The sequence below is a fragment of the Homalodisca vitripennis genome, chromosome 5 (assembly GCF_021130785.1).
Source record: "Homalodisca vitripennis isolate AUS2020 chromosome 5, UT_GWSS_2.1, whole genome shotgun sequence".
Taxonomy (NCBI): domain Eukaryota; kingdom Metazoa; phylum Arthropoda; class Insecta; order Hemiptera; family Cicadellidae; genus Homalodisca; species Homalodisca vitripennis.
The window spans coordinates 120550466-120573566 of NC_060211.1; positions in this window are offsets into that span (position 1 = coordinate 120550466).

Sequence of the window (23101 nt, forward strand, 5' to 3'; positions counted from 1 at the left end):
GCGAACAGGTCATATTTATACCGCAAAACTGTAAAGTGCTTTTATTTTATGCAAGGATCGTCTATAGAACTTTAATACATGTTTATTTTGTCTGTTTGAGTATTACATATTTTTCTGGCATATATTATTACAGAGCATAGTACCAGAGTGTTTTGTATTACTTGCGATAACTTTCACTGCCCTATCTGTATATTAAAACTCATTAAATTATTTTATTACACAGTTTATTTTATTAATATTCATTAAATAAAACTTTTTATATACTTTTAGTGTAGCTGTCATTTTAATAGCAGTAGAATAAAACTCTATTACCGAACGTAAATAGCCTAATGGCAATAAAATATTTCATAGATATCAAGGTTTTCAAACTTTCATTGCTTTATTATTATAAGTGAGATATGCTATGGTAAGACTTTAAAGTGTGTCTGACATATTCATAACTTCATAATATTGTTACTTACTGAAACACCAACCAAGAAAACTTGAAATAATTTCTGTATTTGTTTTGAGATATATGATCTATTTGTTATTTTTTCAATTAATATCATTACACCTTATGTTAAATAAGGTTTCTTTATTGAAGAATAGGGGAAATGGTGTTTTGTCATACATTAAGGATACCACTGTATGATATTTTCAATAAGTAAACCATCTTTCTCATAGATCGAGAGACATAGTACTTTTAAAGTTATTCAGTAATTGGTGTAATTTTGTTATGTAGGCTAAACATAACCAATAAAGACAATAACAACTTTAAAAGAAGCTTACATGTGTTTTTTTTATCACATCGTATTGGTTTTCATTGTTGTATTCAATACTGGACAGCTATTTTTTGGTATATATTCTTTAATTGTGTATATTTCATATACATCGGAACAACAGGTTTCTTTATATTTGTTAATAAAATTATTTGTCATTTTGAAACATTTAGAGCCAAATAATACTTTAACAATGTTTCTTTTAAATAAGGTAGTAAATATATAAAAATTTTGAACTAAATACTCATAAAAAATATTATTAAATTAAATCAAAGTTTTTACAATACAGTATATTTACTATCCTTTTTAGTTTCTACCAATTATTCTTAAATCGAATGAGAGACTGGGGTGTCTTCCAATAACATAAATGTAATTTAGAAAATATTTCTTATAGTGTAAGTTGAAATTTATTGTTTAATAAAATTATAAATTTACTCTGATAAATGCCATAAAATCATTTCTACAATGGAAGAATATTATGTATTGGTTAATGTTAGATTTATATCTTGTTTTCTGTTTAAATTACCCATAAAAGTAAAGTTTTCGCACCAACGGTAACTACTTTTAACTATAGCATTGCTTAATTACTTATTATAACAAAAATCTAGTAATGTTCGTGATAGTGTGTTTTTGTGTTATTAATTGTCATAAAATTAATTCTTATATCACTTTCGAATTTAAAGTTATAATCAATATGAATAAAAATGTGTATGGGTGTTTCTCCTACTAGAATGTGCTGAGTGAACATATTTTTCGATGTATATGCTTATTGATAGTATTTATGATATAATCTTGTTCCTACAATATCATATAAACATTTGGCTTTAGGTATAACCACTAAACAAACCGTCCTCTGTACTTTCATTGAAATATAAGAAGACATTAAGTAAAATTATATAGGCTTTTTTATTTTAGAATAACAAATATACAAGTCAAATGTTATTTGCCAAAATTTAAAAATTACTATAAATTCCTAAAACATTCTTTCCAATTTCGACATGTTATCAATATTCCAAAAAGCTTTATTTACATGTACGATCTTGTCTAAAGTATTAAAATTTTTTCCAAACTCACTTTTTTATACTTATAACTTTATTAAATGCATTGTATTTTCTATTTTTAGATGAATTGGTCGGTAGAAACAAACTATTTACGAGAGTATTACCTAGTGATTATAAACTCTATGCCCTTGAGGATTGAATTGGGCATTATTTTCATTTCCGTACATTAGGTTGAAAAAAGTTTTAATTTTTATTTTTGAAACTAATATATACAGGCGGATACAGTATACGCAAAGATATACAAATGTACCTATGCTTACATATTAGTGTTCTCGCTAAAAACAATACATTATGTAATAAATATAAAATGTTACTACATAAATGATCCAATGTTGCTGTAGAAAACATGCACGTATCCTAAACTTACATTTTCTTCCACAATAATTTTCAAGAAATGGTGCGGAGGCATACAGATATTTAGGTAAGATGTTCGACCGCCATTATAAAATGATATACACCATTATATTTTGTTTGAAACTATTTAATTAAATATATCTCTAATTATAGTATATTACTGCGAACAAGAGGTACATCACAGATGCTCAATCTCTCTATAAGTAAGACGTTGGGATATCCAGGGCTTTGTGTACATCGTCTTAGTGTAGCTTTACACGGCGTGAGTCCGTTTATTCGTTAGAGACAATCCCAGACTTTACTAAATCCTTTCATTTAATCAGTAGCCTGCAACTTTTACAGCTTTTATCAAAGTACCAGGCACAACTTGTTCCAAAAGTTTTACAGTACATATACAATTTTTGTTCTCAGTAGGAACTATGATAAAAATATAATGTTCGGTGCCTCCTAAGATTACTCTTGCATGTAATAGTATATTTTCGTTATTTTCATAATTCTCTTTAAAACTAACCCCGTGTTTGTGTTATTAATTAGTTAGATTGCTGTCATTACCAAAACTGTTTGATCAATTACTGGCCAGCATTGATCCATACGGCTCTTCATTAACTCACTAGTAATGAATAATTACACCTAATAACAAAAGCTACACGCCGTTAAAACTATTAGTGTATATTCTTTAAAGTGTGTTTAATATATTTAAGAGTAACAAGTTTCCATGAATACCAATATGATAGAGAAAATCTATATCTTATTTTATATTCTATTAGCACAGTTTATATACAAGACTAAAGATTATAAACATTTCTTCTATTTGTTCTTCAAAATACTAGAAGCCAAAACCACCACCAGTTTGTTTTTTTCCCAGTTTGAAATATTAAGTTTATATATATCGCGGACATTTAAATTAGTTTCATTCCTTATTAAAGAAGTTATATCAATGTAGTCATATCCTACATTGTACTCTATAGTCGTAGTAAAATTTGTTAGTTTTTTTTTAAATGCATTCATGAGTTGAAATGAAGGGGCAATATTAAAATTTGAAATATTATCATCAACTGCAATGAATAAATGGAGTTTTGTTCTTATGCAAAACATTGTAACGCATTCCATTATCAATAAAAACTATAAAGTAAAGTATAATTGTGTCTAAATTAAGATATGATTCTAACTTAATAGCTTTCAAATGTTGTCTTGGGCCTAAAATATATTTAAATAGCTAAAGCGAACATACGTTTTACAAATATAAGGTACACTAGCTTAATGTATATTTTGTCATGATTATTTTCTATAATTGTATAAATCCACCAGTTATAGTATTAAATATATAGTCATTTCATAAACTAATATAAATATAAATTATTTAGAACTAAATTGAGAAGACTTGAGAATTTGTTTGTGTTGTATTCTTTTGCCAGCAGTAATAAAATGGTAATGATATTTTATATTCGCGTTTAATTTTTATTGATTTTGTTATACATCCAAAACTCTTATTATCCGTATATATCTAAGGACCTAAAAGAAATAACGCTTTTTAATTTATCTGAGGATTCTACATTCTACTTTAATCAACAAATGCGAAATATGGTTAACAAACATATCAAAGACTCTTCTGTTTTAATTATAAACCTCTTATAAGTTACGGCAGCTGTTGAATTCATAAGTTCTCCTTTGAATACATACTAAATCTAAGCATGGTGGGACCTGAGAATCGCATAACGAAGAAAGAAATGTTCATTATATTCATCGGGAGAACAATTTCAAAGGTAAAACAATTTACAGCAAAATATTCTAGATACTATGAGAAAAAATACTCCACAAAATCGTACTGTCAGCCATCAGCTGGGGGTGTGACGTCAGCCGCACGCTTCGTTAGCCAATCCGCCTCGCAGCCTGATTAGCCCTTGCCGCTCTCTCGACACCGGTACAAATCAGATTTTAAACAGTTAACGCCCGCCAACTATACACTAATTTCTATATTACACCATCTCCCACTTCTTAATTTCCTATAACATTCTATCTAAACACAAATATGTCCATAGCCATTTATGAATTCCATATATGCAATTAACATCTTTACCTCATTTTTATCACTCGTCCTGTGCAGTAATGATTTTCTAGTAATAAAAAATAACATAGAATTTAAATAGAGACGACAAATAAATTAATTTAAATACTTAACTAACAACAACTGAACAACTCTTTACATTGTGTATTGGATTATAAATTAGCAGAACTAGTAATATATCAATTATGTATAAATAAATTAATTAATTATAAAAAGACTTCTTTGCATGTACATAAGCTCATGTAAACATGTATTATTTTAAAATATACTCTATAAATATTAAAATATCCACGCGATGTAAGTAAAACAATTATCCTATTTAATTTTTATACAAATTTATTATTGCGAATTACATTAAACTATATACCGTTAAAATAGTTAATTACATTATGACTGATACGCCCTTCAGTTATCTATAGTATAATAGTGAGAAATATACTCTTAATAGAAATACAAATACAGTATAACACACAAAAAAACACCTAATTACGAATATTACTAATCAGTAAATTTAAACTTTTAACAATACTGGCTTAATATAATTCTAAGTCTATTGTATAAACTCTAATTTAAAATTATGTTAATCGTTGAAGAATATATTGTCTCGTTCATAACATTAAATTCCTTAACTGATTTTATATACAACTATTAACTATTCATTTCACTTAGGTTTTTGTAAAGTGTGCGCGAGACGACGACATAAGCTGAAGAATACGGAGGCAGCAGTCGGGAGGAGTGACCAGTGTGGTGGCGCATGTAACAGATGAATGTTTTAAATATAGCGGGCGAGGAACTGGTTCGGTATCAGGTTCAGGTTCAGGTACGCGAGGTATTGACCTTCGGCATCAACAGTTTTCAGAGGTCTTTGACACCGACCACACCTGGCCAGATGTCCTGCCTCGTCAGCCTCTCGTCTCGGAACAATCGTCGCTGATTAACATCAGAGTGGGGAGATCATATGTAGAAACTTAGTTTTTTAGCGTAGTGAACTACCTTAGTATGTTGCCTTACAAAACAAAAGTGTACGCAAACAGTATATTGTTGCTAGCTTTTTAATAACGTAAATCAATATATACGTATAAACAAAATCACAAGTAAGCAAACAATTAAAGAATACTACTTTGATATATGTAACATTCATTTATAATTTTAAATATAAGTTATAGGTAATTTTCTATTGATTTATTTGAGGTTATTTCTGCGACCATTACATTATTTATGAATCATTAAGGAAGAATAACTTAAAACGTATGTAGTATGCAGTATTTCGTTATAGTATTTATTTTGAATTTATTTTTAGCATTATATTTATCTTAGCCCTTTTTGCACCCCAAACAAAATATTGTTTTAGTAACCTATATTACGTCCAATAAAACAATATTGCAGGTAAATGCACTAAGTTCTGACTTACTGTAATGAAGTAAAAACTGGGCCCTATAGTCACCTTTGGGAGTATTCAATCTTCTTCTATTATAATTGAAGACTCATTTATCCACATCCTATATAATACAAGTCACTAAATACCTGGATTAAAATTTTTTCGTAGGATAGTCAATATTTTGTTTACGTGGGTATGTATTAATAATGGTTTAAAATTTTTTTTAATACTGTCATAGTATTTATTATTAAATTATAGGTTTTTACTTCGAACAGATTTCAAAATTCGTTATTAGATTAAGTTTTAGTAACGTTGGCACAAATTATGAATACAATACTAACGACTAATAGCAATATTGTTAATTTAGGACACTAGAAGCATTATTTTCATCAAATTAGAAATGTCCTATCGTATTTCAATGTTTGACGAATTATCAGACCACTTAATATTACAATCTGGTTGAAGAAGAATATATGAAAACTACTCCTTGAAATCCATTCCAAACTACATTATCCGAATTATGTTGCGATGAACTATCACTATACTGTTGGTCTTATTTGTTCGTTACTTTCTATACACTAGCAAAATTTACGGAAAAGCAAGTTTTTATGATGGGGATTTGGGTTTACGTGAATCTTATCCTGGATCGTCAGTCAACATCATATTAATATACGCGTATTCAAATTATAACAGGAACTAGTTTTGTTGCATTTTAGATTAAAACATCAAGTTCCTAATCACCTTTTATCTTTAAATAATATACAATTATTTTGTCCAAACTAAATCGTCAATGAGCAATTACTACAGAAATTTGCCTACATCAGTAAATATATTTATTTCTTCAATTAGGAGGTGCATGTTCAAGCTACACTCATACGTGGGTTCATGCATAGATGAGTAGTCACGCAGATCCGGCTACAGTACAGCCGCCTGGTTGCGTGGCTGGGCCCTGCAGTGTGATTTGTCTCGTGAGATAACCGGAAAAGCGATCATTCAAAGCACTGGTAACCTTGCGTCAACACATAAACGTTATACACAGTGTGGAATGACCTTTAGCTTAGTTGGTTCAGCACCGACTTACTCCGCTTCTAAAAATAAATGTGATCTGAGCTACTACAGTCCAGTTTAATCCAAGATTGCACCAGTTCACTCCTGGTAAAGTAATGTCAGGGACTTTTCTTCAGGGTTTGAGAGAAAAAGCAATAATAAGTCGAATAGCAGTAACAGCATTAGTTAATAATAATATTCTTACAGCAGTGACAATATTTACATTGAAATAGTAAAACAAAGTTTCTATTGAATTTGAACATTGACCGTATTTCCATCATGCCATTGATGTATACAAACTAAATAACTCTGTTTAATTTAATAGTAGATTAAATATTTAACCTTTCTTCACTGCAGCAAGACAAGTAATCATCATTTTATAGGCCAGAAAATGCTAAAAGAGCCTTTATGCATTGTCTACTAATGTAAAACGAACACACCTTACTACCGGCCCACGTGCCGCATGTACCGGTCGAGAGAGGCTGGTGGGCTCGCTCTTGGATTATTGTGATAACAATATAAAATGACATTGAAGCAGTTTACGCTTTTGGTTGAGATGGCCATAAAGTGACCACAATACATTTATGCTTATTTGAATCACAAATGTATGAAGTATACAGTCAAGGTAAAGAATCATTAAACAAGGCATTTGTACAAAATGTTAAAGAACTTGGATTTAAAAAAGAAACCAAAGTTTATTTGTTTAATATATGATCAAGTTTATTTGTTTGTATCCATAGCAAGTTTTTTAACATTTAAATTTTTATATTATAAAATATGTCTTTATCATATTAGCTGTGACATTTTCAAGGTTACTCGATATAGATGAGGTTGTTAGAGAAGGTTTTTTTTAGTAATTTTGTAATTTTTTGTAACCTATTACCATGGAAAAATTCATACATTCATCACCCTTATCATAACATAAATATAATCGTCAGTAACAAAATTTAAACAAAGAAGTTTTTATAGTTGAGATGATTTTTCAAGTAAAGGAAAATTATTGATTAAATTAAAATTTGTATAAAATCCAATACTAGTATAAATTTATGGAACTATTAGGAAAAATGCCACAGTCATAGGGGGAAAAGTAAAGATCTTTCTTGCAGTCCCAAAATACACAATAAAAAAAATATTGTTTAAACTTAAATCATCGATAAGAAGAATAGAAACATCCTGACTTTTAGTAAATGAAACGAGCACGTAGCGATTGTTTTATTGAATGGTTAGTGGAAAATAGGTGGTCCGAAAACCCTTCACTGGGGGTGCAAAGCTATTAGGCAGTACAAACATACTTGACTGTGAGTGTTTACAAACCGATAGGGCCTTGTTAAACAATCCTATTGTACGGAGTTATACAATAGAGGCCCTACTCCACGTGCAATTGCTTTGGTTAGCGGTCAATAGTGTACCTCCCTAGGTATCATACGGTCTGTATGGTCCATTCAGTGTTACATTCACCTAGTGATTCTACGTTGTAATATATGAGAGTATCCTGTGTAATCATGAAAAAACACTGTGTGTGTTTTAAATGAGCAGCCCCTAGTATTGTGTTGTCATTCTTATAAAGTCCTTATTTAGTGATTTATGCGAACATGATTCAAAATATAATATATTATGATTTTATATACTATATTACTTAATTTCTAATTCGAGAAAAATTAAACTGGAAAAATAAATTAAAATTGGTTATTTCTTACAATTTATTGACATTAATGCCTCTCCTGTCAAAACTGAACCATATAGAGCAATCCAGTTCACTTGAATATAATTCAAGAAATAATTTGGTTTGATGTTTGCTCCCTAAATAAATTTTATATTTTGTAATTTTAATTAAATAAGGTCAATATTAACTACATTTTATTCATAAATAATGTTTGCAATGGTGTATTGGAAAAAAGGTTAAATTGTTAATATCTGTAACAAACCATAATACGATTTGTGTATAGCATTATATAGGATAACAGAGGCTCATATTCTTACTGAATATTAGAGTATGTTTTATACAACATATATGTGATATTTTGTTTGGTTTAGTTGCGATGGTTTATGAACGGTACGTACATGTGAGATGCAACGAATTATAATGTTAAAGCAACAGCAATGAGGGTTAGTTTTCTTCATATGTTTTGTAGTTGAAAGTACCGGCAACTAACTTCTTACAGTAAACTAACAAAAATTACGATAATAATATATTTGTAAACATTTATTAAATGATTATAAAAAATAAAATTCGCTTATATTCCTTGTAAGTATTATTAAATATTCAGGACTGGTTGAGAGGCAATCCTGTTACGTTGCGAAGCCGAGCAAAAACAGGTTGTCAGAATAATGAAGAGGTGGTCCCGATCTTTGACATTCCTTTCAGAAATAAAAAGTTGCTAATCGAGATGATGTCATTGAACTCAACGGACTCTTCACACAGGCTGGCTGGACGCCGAAACCGAAGCTATGGTAAGCGTCCGCATTCCACGGAACGTAGAGTATAATGAAGCCGAAAGTCATTGAACCTAGAATGAGTATTCCTAAATTCTCTGAACATATTCAATTCAATTTTTATATATACTTATGCGACTTTTAGATTTTCAAACCATATTAGTCATTGAGTTATATTCAAGTGTACTGGATTGAACTTACAAAAACTTTACATGTATAAGTTAAATTTGATTGCACATTAATTACTGTAATTTTCATTAGAACCGAAATTATGAGTATATTTCTTTATCTAATTTTAAAAACATTTAGCACAGTATTGAACAGTAAGTATTTTGAAATATATAAGATTATAAAAATATTTAGATAAAATCTTGAAATTTCCATAATGCTCCGTTTTATTTACATTAGTAATTAGACATTGTATCTTTTGATTCGGTTTCACCTCAGAAAATTTCTGTACATTTACCAAGCTCTGGTTCTCTCAAAATGGAATCAATTTGTTTCACTCATCTATGTCTCCATTGTTTGTTGACTTCCTGTGCTCATTCAAATCAATGTCGAATGAACACGGCCAGGGTTTGTTACAGTAAAATTTAGTTTAGAATACTGTAAAAGTTATTTTTAAATGTTTTGTTTAAAGTAAGTATAAATTTCAAATTTTTATTTAACGTGTTTGTTTGTATTCTGTAATTTTTTGTGTATTTCTGCGTTAAAGGAAAAGGGAGATACTTGGAAATTCTTCTATCCTCCTTTAGCTCATATTCATGTCGAAAGATGATTCTAATAAGGACAAATATTTGAATCACAACCTGACATTTTAAAGAAATCAAAATTCACCCTAAGCTGTAACGTTTGACTTTTTCGCTAGTTTTGATCTGTCACTTTTACTGTCCTCAATTACTAGCCAAATATAATATATCAAAATCACTAACCGTTATCTTTTGTGAAATCTTGTTATGTCACTGTTATATAGAATAAACCAAACATAAACCGTATAGGCTACTTATGTTGTCATAGGATCTTATTTATCATTTAACACGTTCGCTGCGGGCCACTGTCCGGACAGTCCCGTGACCCTCGCCAAAACTGCGAGGCACTGTCCGGACAGTGCCGATACGCACAATGCATTGCTTATTCGTTTCGCTTGTCACGTGCTGCGATCTTGCAGGAATTGTCGGAAACTTTTCAAGCTTGTTCTAGATGAAGTATACTTACTTTCTGATACGTCAGTTCGTCCTGGAAATGCGGACCTACTGTCCCGACAGTGCCAGCGAAACAGCTGAAATTTCACATGTTTATTGCTATTATGAACCAGTAGGAAAACAATAAAACACGTGTTCCTAATTTCTTTTCCCTTGTGTTATTGTTTTCGTGAGTAGACGTATCAGCAGCTAGGCTTGTTTACAAATTGGATAGGTTATTACTACTAAATTAAAAGTAAGGTAATCTTTTACCGGTATTGCGATTTTATCTATATGTGTGGTGTCAATATTTTTCTTGTACATAGTATACACATATTTTGCTTTTTTGTATACAGTATGTAGGCTATTGTCTCCTTAATAAACTCGTTCAAACGATACTTTTATTTGTTTTACTGTGCGGACAGCACGCGGCGGCGATCTGCACCGCGGCCTCTGTGGGTGTTTGACGCTATGTGCGGGACTACTGTCCGGACAGTAGCGCTGTCTAGCAACGGTACCTGATGCATATCAAAGTCGATTGAAGTATTCTTGCTACTTTTGGACAACACACAACACATTTGGTTAGTTATAGTTAAATTTTTTTATAGCCCGTCATATGTTAACATAAATGATGCCATGCCAAAAATGCGGGCCACTGTCCGGACAGTCCCGATGATTACGAACGCATAAGAACGTAATATAATCGAATATCATTATTTTATAGCGCATCAAACCAAAATAACGCCAATTCTACGAAAATCGCAAGTTTGAATTTTGCCGCATATCGGGTACATCATTGGCCGCTCTTGCCGCAGCGAACGTGTTAATTAGTAGGTAGAGTGCCTTCACTACATTTGAAAGGACTCAATAGAAATATTGTTTTCTTACTTTGTACAAAATGTGTTAATATCATTTATATTTGGTATATTTTAAAATAATCTAATTATCTGCAAACTAACATTATATAAATAATTTTATAAGCTACATGCACCTTAAAGATAATTTCATGTATCATAAGAATATAATCGTCTGCTGTAATTTTTTTAGTTTTATTACCTATGATATATAATACTCCACAGAATCTGGAGAGTGTAGGGAATCTGCAACATTCACTATCCTACAGTTTTCTTTACATAAAGTAAAAAAATGCAAAAAGTGTATGGTATAAGATTTTGGGCACTTTTATAAAACATATTTATCCATTTTATTATTATATATACAACTATACACTTTTTTAAAAACTTTTGATGTATTTTTTTATTTCGTATAATGTACATTTCAAATTCTAAGAATTCATCATCAGGTACCTTTTATTATTATTAAAACTTAAATCGTTTCAGTCATGCAAATATTTATTAATATCTTTATACATTTCACAAATACCAGTAATTTATTATGTTGATTTTAATCTAGGAAGGATTAGATAGAATGAGTCGATGAACATCCACAATCATTATGGAAAGGTAAAAAGGCATGACATTGCATTATATTCTGTAAACGCCACAAACTTTACTTTTTCCGTAAATCTGGGAGCTTTAACGAATTTAATTGAATGCTGAAATTAAAACGCTTTACCCAGCATGTGCTTCTTCCAGGGACCACAGTAAAAGAAACTTATTTACTTTTCGTAGTTTAGAGAAAGGGATAGCTCAAATAATTCGACTGTATACGTTTGGACTTGGAGTAAAACAAGCAAACAAACAAACATGCAAACTTCTCCATCTGACTTTGACAAATTGGCTTTGCTAATGTATAGTTAAAAATACGATAGTAAGAAACACTTATTATTTCCTAAGTAATATTTAAAGTTTTGAGTTCAAGTTTTGAAATTCATAACAAATAAATATTTAAAAAAGCCATTTGAATATTGTAATTCAGTATTTGGAGAAATATTTTCACTGCAAAATTGCTATCTAGAAAAATAGGTATTATATAAGTTTTAGAAATATTCTTCATAAAACAATATTGTAGCACTTACTGAAAATATTTACAAAACTTAACTATACATAAAAAGTTTAAATACAGTACATACGCTATATAACTAAAATTTTAGACACGATAACAGTCCCCACAGTTCAAATCAAGTTGAAACAGTAAAAGAATAAAATAAAAGTCTCTTAGAACATTTATTTTTTAATATCTCAGCTAGATCGATCACCAGTTTCGATGCAATTTTTTTCCAACATTGCGGCCATTACAACTTTAAGTAATTTATACTTGATCATGGACCTAAAGATAAAGTAAAAACATGTTCTGGAATATTCTGGACATTTTTTTTTAACTTTTGTAATACATTATTGTTATGTCAAACAATTCTCGATATACATGTAAATCTCATACGAATATTTTTAGATCTCCTTTTTTAGATGACTGGTGAAAAGGGTGCTGAACAAGTTCAACTTTTATACGAAAATTTGTTTTATAAATATCTCATATCTAGCTAGTATCTTAGCTGGTGGCCAATATTGCGGCTTTTAAAATTAAACAAATACTCATATTAGTCCAAGAAAAAAAATTGTTGAAATGTATATATTTCACATAAGATATATTTAATTCATTTGTAGTTCTCACAAAATCTATCTACTTATACCGACTAAGACAGAAAGACTAGTTGGTTTTACTTTCTTTACAACTATAAAATCATATTTTTGTCTTCTTTTTTAATATCATATATCAATACGATTGTAGTAAACAGTCAGCCTAATTAAATAAATAAGGGCTAGATTGAACTGGATTAATGTATACAAGTAACAGGAAACTAACAATATTATAACTGTTATTTATATTTGACCCATTAATTCGGCGTCAATGCAAATTTAATGTTTACTGCACATTATAATCCCCGGATACTGAAATGTATATTATCTCATGAATTTAAATTCGTCGTGCAAAAGTTGTATGATTCACACTGTCCATTGTAAATTACGACTGATGAAAATTCTGTTAAAACCCAAGCTGCATAACTTTTCCAATGAAAGTTCGAAGGTCTAATGGGATTCCCTTGTTGTCTGCTGTTCCGACCTGCCATAGGGCAGGCAAATTAGTTGTGTAGGTTTTACGTCACTAAACTAACATTTCCCATGTATCCAAAATTTCAGTACACCGAAAGTTTAACACACAACATATTTTTATTATATACATGCATTACGACAATTATTGTTTAGAGCTATTGATTTATTAAACCAAAAGCCGTATTATATAAACCTTAATCACTAAATTAATAAAACAAGTTTTACTCACATTTCACGAGTAAATATGCAGGGCTACCTTAAGATGTCCATTACACTACCTTTGAGACCCATTTAAATGAAAATGAAGAGAAGGGATAAAAATATAAAGAAAGGCATTTAACAAAATTAATTTTTGAAGATTTTACAAAATAAATGTATTTTAATTTCTCCATTTATACAAATATTATATAAACATGGATAATATCTTAGTATAAATAATTTACCACTACAGTGGTAATTTTTCTGGTTAATCATATGGCTGCTTTAATGAAAATGAGTTGTGGTTTTTTATTAGAATAAATTTAAAGCGTGACCCTCGTTATATAAAGACTAAAACATAGTTATTACGCTTAGGCAACTGGTTTAAAAACTAAAGTCTAAGTTTTCCGGTTTATACCGAGTCAATGTAATCTGTCACTAATACACATAAAACTGTACAGCTGATTGTAAAAGTATAATTACATGAATTCTTGTGTATAGGTTAAATGACTGTAGTCAAGGGAGAGCACGTTACTTAGTTAAAGGTGTTGTCGTAATGTTATGGGTGTTTCTAAATGCGAATCTGACTTTTAACGTTTTAAAACTTATAATCATAATTAATATAAAACGTAAAATTTAAATTTAAAATTATAATTTAACAGCAGTATAAAACTTATAATCATAATTAATATTTGAAATGAAAGATTAACTAAAACAGTTATATCTATAAGCTTACAAGTGTTCAATGTGAGCACCATTCGTCACACGGCACACATCAAGTCGATAGCCCATCAATGTATCTGAAGTGAATGTTGCCACAGTTGCTTCTATCTTTGTCCTTAAGTCGAGTGCATCAGCTGATAGCGGAAGCACATACACAAAATCCTTTATGAAGTATAAATCATATGGCACAAGTCAGGTGAGCGTCCCCTTGCGGCCAATCCAGCGGCCGGATACAGTGACGTTCAACCAGTCGTGTACCGAGTTATGCCGAGTTATTTGGCGGTGCCCAATCTTGCTACCAAATGAATTTCTGTGCTTCATCGTCTTCCAATTCAGGAAATAACCATAGTTATAAAGCAACAAGGTAATAATTACCAGTCAAAGATCTTTCTCCGAGAATGACATTTAGAGGAGTTTCGTTGTAATTGTGCCATCTAGTGAGAAATTAATGAAGCGCACATACGCACATTGTGAGTTATTACTGTCTTCTTCCGTAAATTGGTGATTCGTCACTGAAAATCTCCATTGTAGTGCAACAATATTTGAAAATTGGCACGTAATTTATTCTCTGCAGGCTTTAGAGTATATAACAACTTCAAACGACAAGGTTGTAGTTGCAATAATTCCCTTAACTTTCACTTTCAAACAGTCATCACTGAAATTCACGACTAGCCTTCCGAACTGATTTATGTGAGCTACGGGTGGTATCTCAACACTCTCTTCACTAACCGTTGGTCATCGTACATCTATCTTCTTAAAGGTAGCCGTTATCTTCAATGTGGTGATACCATCTACGGATTTTATTATCACTTAGATAAGATTGAACAGTTACTATAGATTCGATCTTTGAAAACTGCAGAAAACATTTTCGCTACTAGCGCTTCCTAACGGATGGCGGAGGAAACATTGCGTAGGCATGCGTACAGGCGACAAAAAACAAAAATGTTTCAGTAGCTCTTTAATTTTAATTCTGTACTAAAATTGTAAGTTATATTTAAAAAAAACTACTAAATGTCAAAACCCCAATAGTTATTTATAAATACTCTGAATAACTAATTGCAGAAGGAGTCATTAACTCTTGACTGTCACGCTTATTTACGTCATAACTCCATTTATCTTTTTGGAATACAAAAAATTATATTCAAATTATACATTTTACTCTTTTTCTAGTAAATTATCAGCATTAATTACATCATTATACTTGAAAGCATACTAAATATCTATTAGTATTTAGTCCCTGTATTAGTGAATAACAACTGCATTAAGAAAATAGTACAGGTATATTAATCAAAATCTTTAGCATAAAACTTATGCATTTACATAATTTTTTACACAACTTTTCTTGTATCCTACGTGATTTCAGAAGAAAGACAGTTTTAAAATCTCCCGAAGGGATTGTGATGAGCCTATTGCAATCCAATATCAATGACTCTATCTTCATAACAGTGAGTTCATGTCTATGTGATAAATTTTGTTTGCCATTTATAATTCAGAATAAATTCTCACAATAATTCTGTCGAGCGTCTAAAACATTGAATTTAAACCACAAGAAACGTAAACTACGCCTTTGTTTTGTTTTGCTGTACTAGCTGATTTACTGATTAAACCTTACACTTGTAGAAATTGTACATGGTTACTCTTATGATCGTTGCACAAGATTGAAAATCATCACAAACTCTGAATAGAAAAATAAATTTTACAAGCTCCGTCTGTAAAACTTTCAAATGATAATATGAACCCGTTATTCAAAATATAATTATATTCAGACTTAGTTATGATGTTTTTCTAGTTATAGTATAAATGTTATAAAAGTATATTTAACAAACCAAAATATAAATAATTGGCTTGAGGAAATATAACAATATCGCAATTCACATTTGTATTTGAGTGTAGTTTAGTTTTTAACATTTAATCCGTTAATGTAATAAATAAGAAACCTAATTACAACTCCTGGATAAATGTAGAATTAAGTTAACATCAACCTGTATAGGAGATGTTTTATGAATTGGTAATGAGTCTGCTAGCAACTTAATCTAGAAGCTACTATTATAAGCAGATTTTTTACTATAGACATTTATAGAATATGTCAAAATAAAAACATTAAAAAAATAAGAATAACTTTAGGCAAATGGCGTAGAGGCAGAACAAAATACTCTACTCTTAACACGAAGCTTGGTAAATAATATCTTACAAAAATTATGGTTCTTTAAATATCCGGCCGGCTGAGTTATGTCCGCAATTTCTTTCCGCCTAATGTGGCAACGGTGGGAGATGGATAAATCCTCTCAGTACAATATATCATCCTCGTCCACCTTTATCTGCAGACGGTAACAGCCTTATCTCCGAGTGCTTTCGTTGAAAGGTCATTTCCATTCTATTTTTCAAACAGACGTCCGGAAGAAATTATACCCTAAAGTATTGCATAACAAAACAAAATTATATTCAGCTGGTTACTTATGACTGATGCAGTTCTTATAGAAATACTAAAAATGTAACGGGCAATACTAAGTTAATTTTAAATAATAGAATTCGGACCAAAATCTCATTTAAAATGAGGGGTGTATATTTATATATATATATTTTTTAGAGATATTTAAAAATGCAATATAAGTAAGCTTTCTAAATTATTTTATAACATTCTGAAAAATACATCAAAAGATACAAAAAGTGTATAAAGAGAGATTATTAATGTATATTTATGTATTTATTGGAGATATATTATTAACTGGTGGTATGAGTTTTTTACGCTTAAAAGGTTCACAAAAAGGTTGGAAAACTACTTACAGTTTGTAAAATAGAACCTGCAGTACGTATTTATAAGCGTGAATTTGAAAATTTGTACTTAAATATCCAGGAAACTAATGTAAAAAGGTATAAATATTTTAACATACGTTAGTCCAAACTGGTGGTCTTCCTTGAAATTTTGATATAGCATTTTAACATTGGCTTAAGGAAAATAGAGGAATGGATACTAATGTGCCTCAAAGTTCTTTCCCAAATGTTTGCCCAAAAAACAACAATAATTCGTAACGCTAAACCTGTTAAACTATTGTTATTTAAAGTTGGATGAACTTCTGAGATGTTCCCCCTTATACCGGAAGTAGATAGGATTTCCCCAAGACCGTGATAGGCTTACGACTGAATGTATATTTTATTCATTGGGACAACAGTGCAAATTCGTCTATGTCAATGGAAATATATTAGACCGAAAGTAGATTAAAAGAGCAGTAGGTATTTGCGTTATAACCAAAATAAGTTTTCAAGATATACATACGTATTTATTATTTTTATCGGGACACCAGTAACAGCGTAAATGATTTCAGTAGACACTTTTAAACCAAAGTAGGCTTCTCAGAATTACGTATGTACATATATTTTCTTCTTTGAGCGATCAATACAAAGTGGCACTAGAAATATTTTAGACCGCAAAAGTAGACAAGAGAATAGAATAGAACATATTTACTTTTTGAAAGTAATTAAAATCCATCACAACTAAAATAATCTGGAGCAAAATTATCAAAAAGATGGTAATAATATTAATTCACATATAGTCTTAAAATAATGACTAATGTGTAGTCTTAAACTACACAATATCACAAATTATCATAATTAAAAGAATAAAAATACTATATATATATATATATATATATATATATATATATATATATAAGTTTAAATGCAACACACATATTCTAGTTTATATCCAATATATATTTACTTTCAAAAAACATAGGTAAGGATTGAATAAACCCTTTTTGACCCAAGTATGTTTTTGAGACCTATGTACTTGCATTTTTTATCGGGCAACAAAGCTGACTGAGCTATGGGTTTAAAACATAGTTAGTTCGAACCGCAAATGTGTCTACATGTGCAAAACATTATATAAGTATAAGCGTAAACACTAAAATAATATGTAGCTGGTATATGTCTACTTTCGTTTCCAAAAACGTCATAGGACTCCATTATATTACATCTTTTACTAAGTATTGTAGGTACTTAGATTTTGAAAATCGCGTGTAAAGCCACGGATGACTACTAGTAGCGTATAAAGATAAAGAATGAAATATTTTAAGAGAATATTATTTTTAATATTATGCATTTTCACTCTGTTATTTAATTATTCTTCTCTCTTACAATTCCTTTATTAGCACCAAATAACACAAAATTATTACTTAAATGTGATGAGTACTAAAATTAAGTCGATTAGTAATTTTCTACACAGCACACGAATCGATGCTACAGTATTGGTTGGTATAAAATAAATGTAAGGTACAGGTTGTAATACTCCTGAAACAAATCAAGTGAAGCCAGTATAATCCTGTTAATTTGCCAATAGACAGAAGCCGCGATGTAATGGGTAGTAACCGAGGAAGGAACGAGCAGCCACCGCCTGGCTTGGAATACTGATCAGCTGGGACTTCAACATGGCGCCTGGCTGCGGCGTGCGCGTTACAAGTGAATGATTGGTGGACATAAATGTCTTGTTTACTGAGAGGTCCATATCCTTCTTGTCGGGTCGAGCATCACACTTTTCTCAGAAATTTTTCATTCTTTTCCCCGTCATATTATCAAAAGATTGAAAACTACTATGTTTGTTACAATTAAATGCTTAGGTTTTAAATCAAAATTTATGAAACATCTATTTATAGGTAGTTATGAACATTTTATAGTAACACTAATTAAGTAAAATATTAGTAGTGTAATTATTCTGCCCCAAGAGTAAAAATGGATTCTTCAGATTCAAATGAATCGTGTAGAACACATACAATCCAAACTCTCAAAGGCTTATTTTAACTATTGCAGTATGTTGCATATAGTTACTTGTCACGATCATTGTTAGTTTGCATTACATCACAGGACAAGTTATGGCCTTAACACAATATTATTATACTCCACACATCTACCATAACACTTCGATGCTAAGAGTCGCTAAGAGTAACTCGTTTTGTACATAACGGATTCCAGACAGGAAATGCAATTAAATATGACAATTTTAATTAATTCAAATCGACAGCAAAAGATAATTATTTTAAAACCCTTTAGTACTTTAAATTTTTAAAATAGTTTTTTTTAATGTGAGTATAAAATTGGCGATGGAATAGTGAACATATAAAACATTACGCTACCACACATCTTAGTACTTCCAGGCGAGAGCCCGATACGGAAGTTTCGGATTAATCCAATTCAAGCCTAAATTTAAAGTGTAGGCGATTTCGTAGTTTCATTATTGATAGATAGAGCTACAAGTAATTAAATGGAAATACAATTGGTACATCTCTCGGCAAATAAGAAATTTATTGTGTCAGCCTATTGAGTAATGAACTTTAACCACCTTAAGCGAAAGTTTCATGCAAATTTTCTAGTTTACAGATCAAATCATTCTCAGGATACCTTTCACGTGATACTTTCCCACTTTTGTTAAGAAACTTAGATGTAATATGAATGTTTGAATAATAAAAGTCTACACCGAATTTACCATAAAATTATGTTGAAATTTTTTATTTTTTTTTAGTTAGTTAGCTTACAATATGTCACATGCTAAATCTCTTAAAAGTGTTATTAGTTTGTTTAGAACATTTTTATTCTGCTATTTTATCGTTGTCATCATGATTACCCATAACCCAATCAAAAAAATATTCACTTACGCTCAACCAAATCGAATGGAGTGACTTTCGGAATTATTACTCATATTTTCTACAGTAATATCCCGCAAATAGTCGATTGTAAACTATATGTAAGAAGTGATTTTCATCCGAAAGCTGTAAGATTTTGAATAGCATATCAATAAATGCACACAATAGCCTACACAATAATTATTGCAATTTCTTACCGAGTTCCACAAAATCTTATACAGAAATAATATATATATTCATCGTTCGCCTCCCTTATTGGTTTGGCATTAGCGAGGATTATCAGGCGAGGAATGCACAGTTTAATTTCTACCTTGTCTGTCTATCTGTCTGAAAGAAATTTCAAATACGAATAAACCGATAGACTTAGAATTGTGTATGATGCTTTATTTCCATACATCAATATTTTAAATAATACTGTATTTCTATATATCCTACAATGAGTTCGTTACTTGTGCATGTCACTGCATTTATAACCATAATATTAATAAGGTACCATACTCATAAATAAACGTTTTAACTAACTAAGTATAATCGTATGACGTTTTATGTCATTTGGAGGCTTGGTGAGTAGAATTATCTTTAAATTAAAACATTACAACTAACTATAAATTAATCAATAAACATGTTTCAAGATATCTAAAGATTGATTTAGTCTGTAGGCTGGACATTTAGCATGAAATTTGATTAATATTTCGTTAACTAGACTACAGTTCTTTGATGATTCATGTCCACGATGGAATTTTGCTGAGCGTCATTGACTCTCATCACACAGTAGACTTACACAGTTTCTCTTTTGTCTGCCGGGAAAATGTACACAATTTTATTTTCTGTATAAAATCATCTTGACCTTCAAAGGACACAATGACATCTCAAAAATATAATAAACTATAGACCTAAATTTTGCATACAACGTAAGCGAAGTGTTTCAATGCCAGTGGTTAGGCGTTTTTGTACTTTTGAAGGTTATCAGTATGGTAGACATTTGGATATTATAAAAGATTAATCTAAATATAATGTAACCAAAGTTAAGTTTTTACTAGAAACTCAATAAAATTTCTAATAACGGACGATTTCATAAAATTTTTGATTGTTATATATTAGGTTCAAAAAGGTCGTATAATTATCTTAAAGGGTTATAGTTTTACCTCGGGTATTAAATGTTGAATGAGGTTTCATAATTGAAGATCCAAATAAGCTCTCTATTTACAGTTTTAAATATCTCGTAATACCTTTAGATGACGGCATTACAAGTTTTGAGTGGTGTGGAATAACGTTGCAGTAATAGCAGCGAATAAAGTTCTTGTCTTATCCTAAATAAATATGACGCAGTTCTACATTTAATATTCCCAGAGAAAATGTATAAATCACCTCTATTCAACATCGTACTCTGAAAACGACCGTCGTTTATATCTATATAAAATAATTCCGGTTATTTCACTTCAAAGCTGTTTGTGTACTGATTTAAATCTGAGAGCTTTTACTCCTACGCGATATTCTAATCTAGGTTACGATCCTTGGCAAAGTAAAAGAGTTATTTATAAGACAGTTTTAATTACAGAAACCATTTACTTGTTGATAAATGTTCAGATGCAGTATTAGTTTCAAGATGTAGCTTTCCAATGTCATATTCGCTCTTACTCATAATCATTAGCAATAGTTCAATATAAGCTATTAATCCTATAAACTCAATGGAAACTATAAAAACTATTTCAAACTTCACCTTATATTTGCTCGTGAAAGCTACATTTATTCAGAATGAGTAGATAAAAAATTAGGCGTTTATTAAAACTGTTCTGTTTTTCAAATATATGCAAAGACATCAAGCCTAATTAAAATTAACTGATGAGCATAGAATAGAAGGAAGATAAGTACAACTTGAGTTTTTTTTATTGATATTAACGCACAAAATGCATTGCCTCAGAGAAATATGAATCGATAAAAGATAATAATGAGGTGGCACTGGCGGTCAGAAATGTTGTCCGGCAGGCAGTGGAAATCTCATTGACGCTAAACCCCTCGGCGAGAGGGAGTGGCTCATCGTTTGTCATCGTTTGACAAAGATTCCTCTCTCCGAACCATCGAAAATCCTTCAATACGTACCTCCCTACCTTTCTAGCAATTCATCTTTAAATCTAGATTTCTTGAATGCATTTCACAAAAAAAAAATTTCTTTTCTTTGGTAAGTTAAAATGACTGTCAATCGTTAGTGAAGGATTTAAAACGAAAACAAAGAAAAAAACTGTAATTAAATACGCGTGTAAAGTCTGTAAAGTGTATAAGATAATAATCTAATTGAATGGAACTTTGATTGGGCCCCTTGGTAACTGATGTTTCCAATAAAAGGGAGCGGCTAATTGAATTCCAGTGTGACACGCTGCAGACTGGCCTCACTCTCGCCAACTCGATTACACTACCACTGGATCTTCTCACCAACCCCACCCCCACAAGCACCACCCCCTCATCACTGACACTCGCATTAATCAACAAGCATAACTGCCTTCGTCTACCATTTTAGCACAGATTTAATTACATAGAAATAATACATTCTACTGAAACTAAATGTCAAATGAACTATTTTTAGTGAGTTCGACGTTTGACTTATGTTTTAACTATGAATACAATATGATATTCAACTATTAACTACTGAAGAACTTTATCTAAGTTTCATAAATACTGCATTAATTTCATTTAAGAATAAACCACCGTTACTCTTGGTATTTTTCTTTCTTTATAATAATTACACACATTTATAACGTGTTTCAAAATAGTTTTTGGCTGAAAAAATAATTTTAAAAGCTTAAAATACTGATTAATAAATAAAGCATTGAACTTTAAGTTTACAAAAAGGAAGTAGTTTTCTAGTTCACAAAATTATTTCCGTTAACTATGTTACATGGCTTAATTTCAAGCTAGTAACATAAAACTGCCATTCAAGCAAAACTGCGGGAAAAGATATTTTTACTTGCATTATTTACACAATTATTTTAAAATATGTACACTGCATTATACTTCGGTGTACACAGTTAGTCTTTTATACTTGCGTACGTAATAGAACACGTATTTGAAGTTAGGATTTGCGTTAATAAATACAAATGTTATCATTCTGTTTGCATTAACTAACGAAAGAATTATCATACAGTTTACGTTAATCTGGCATTTTAGGAACATTGAATATACTATAATTATTACAATTTGAAATAGGTCTTACGTCAGAATAAATTAAAATAAACATTCGGATCGAAGTAAACTTTATTTTTTC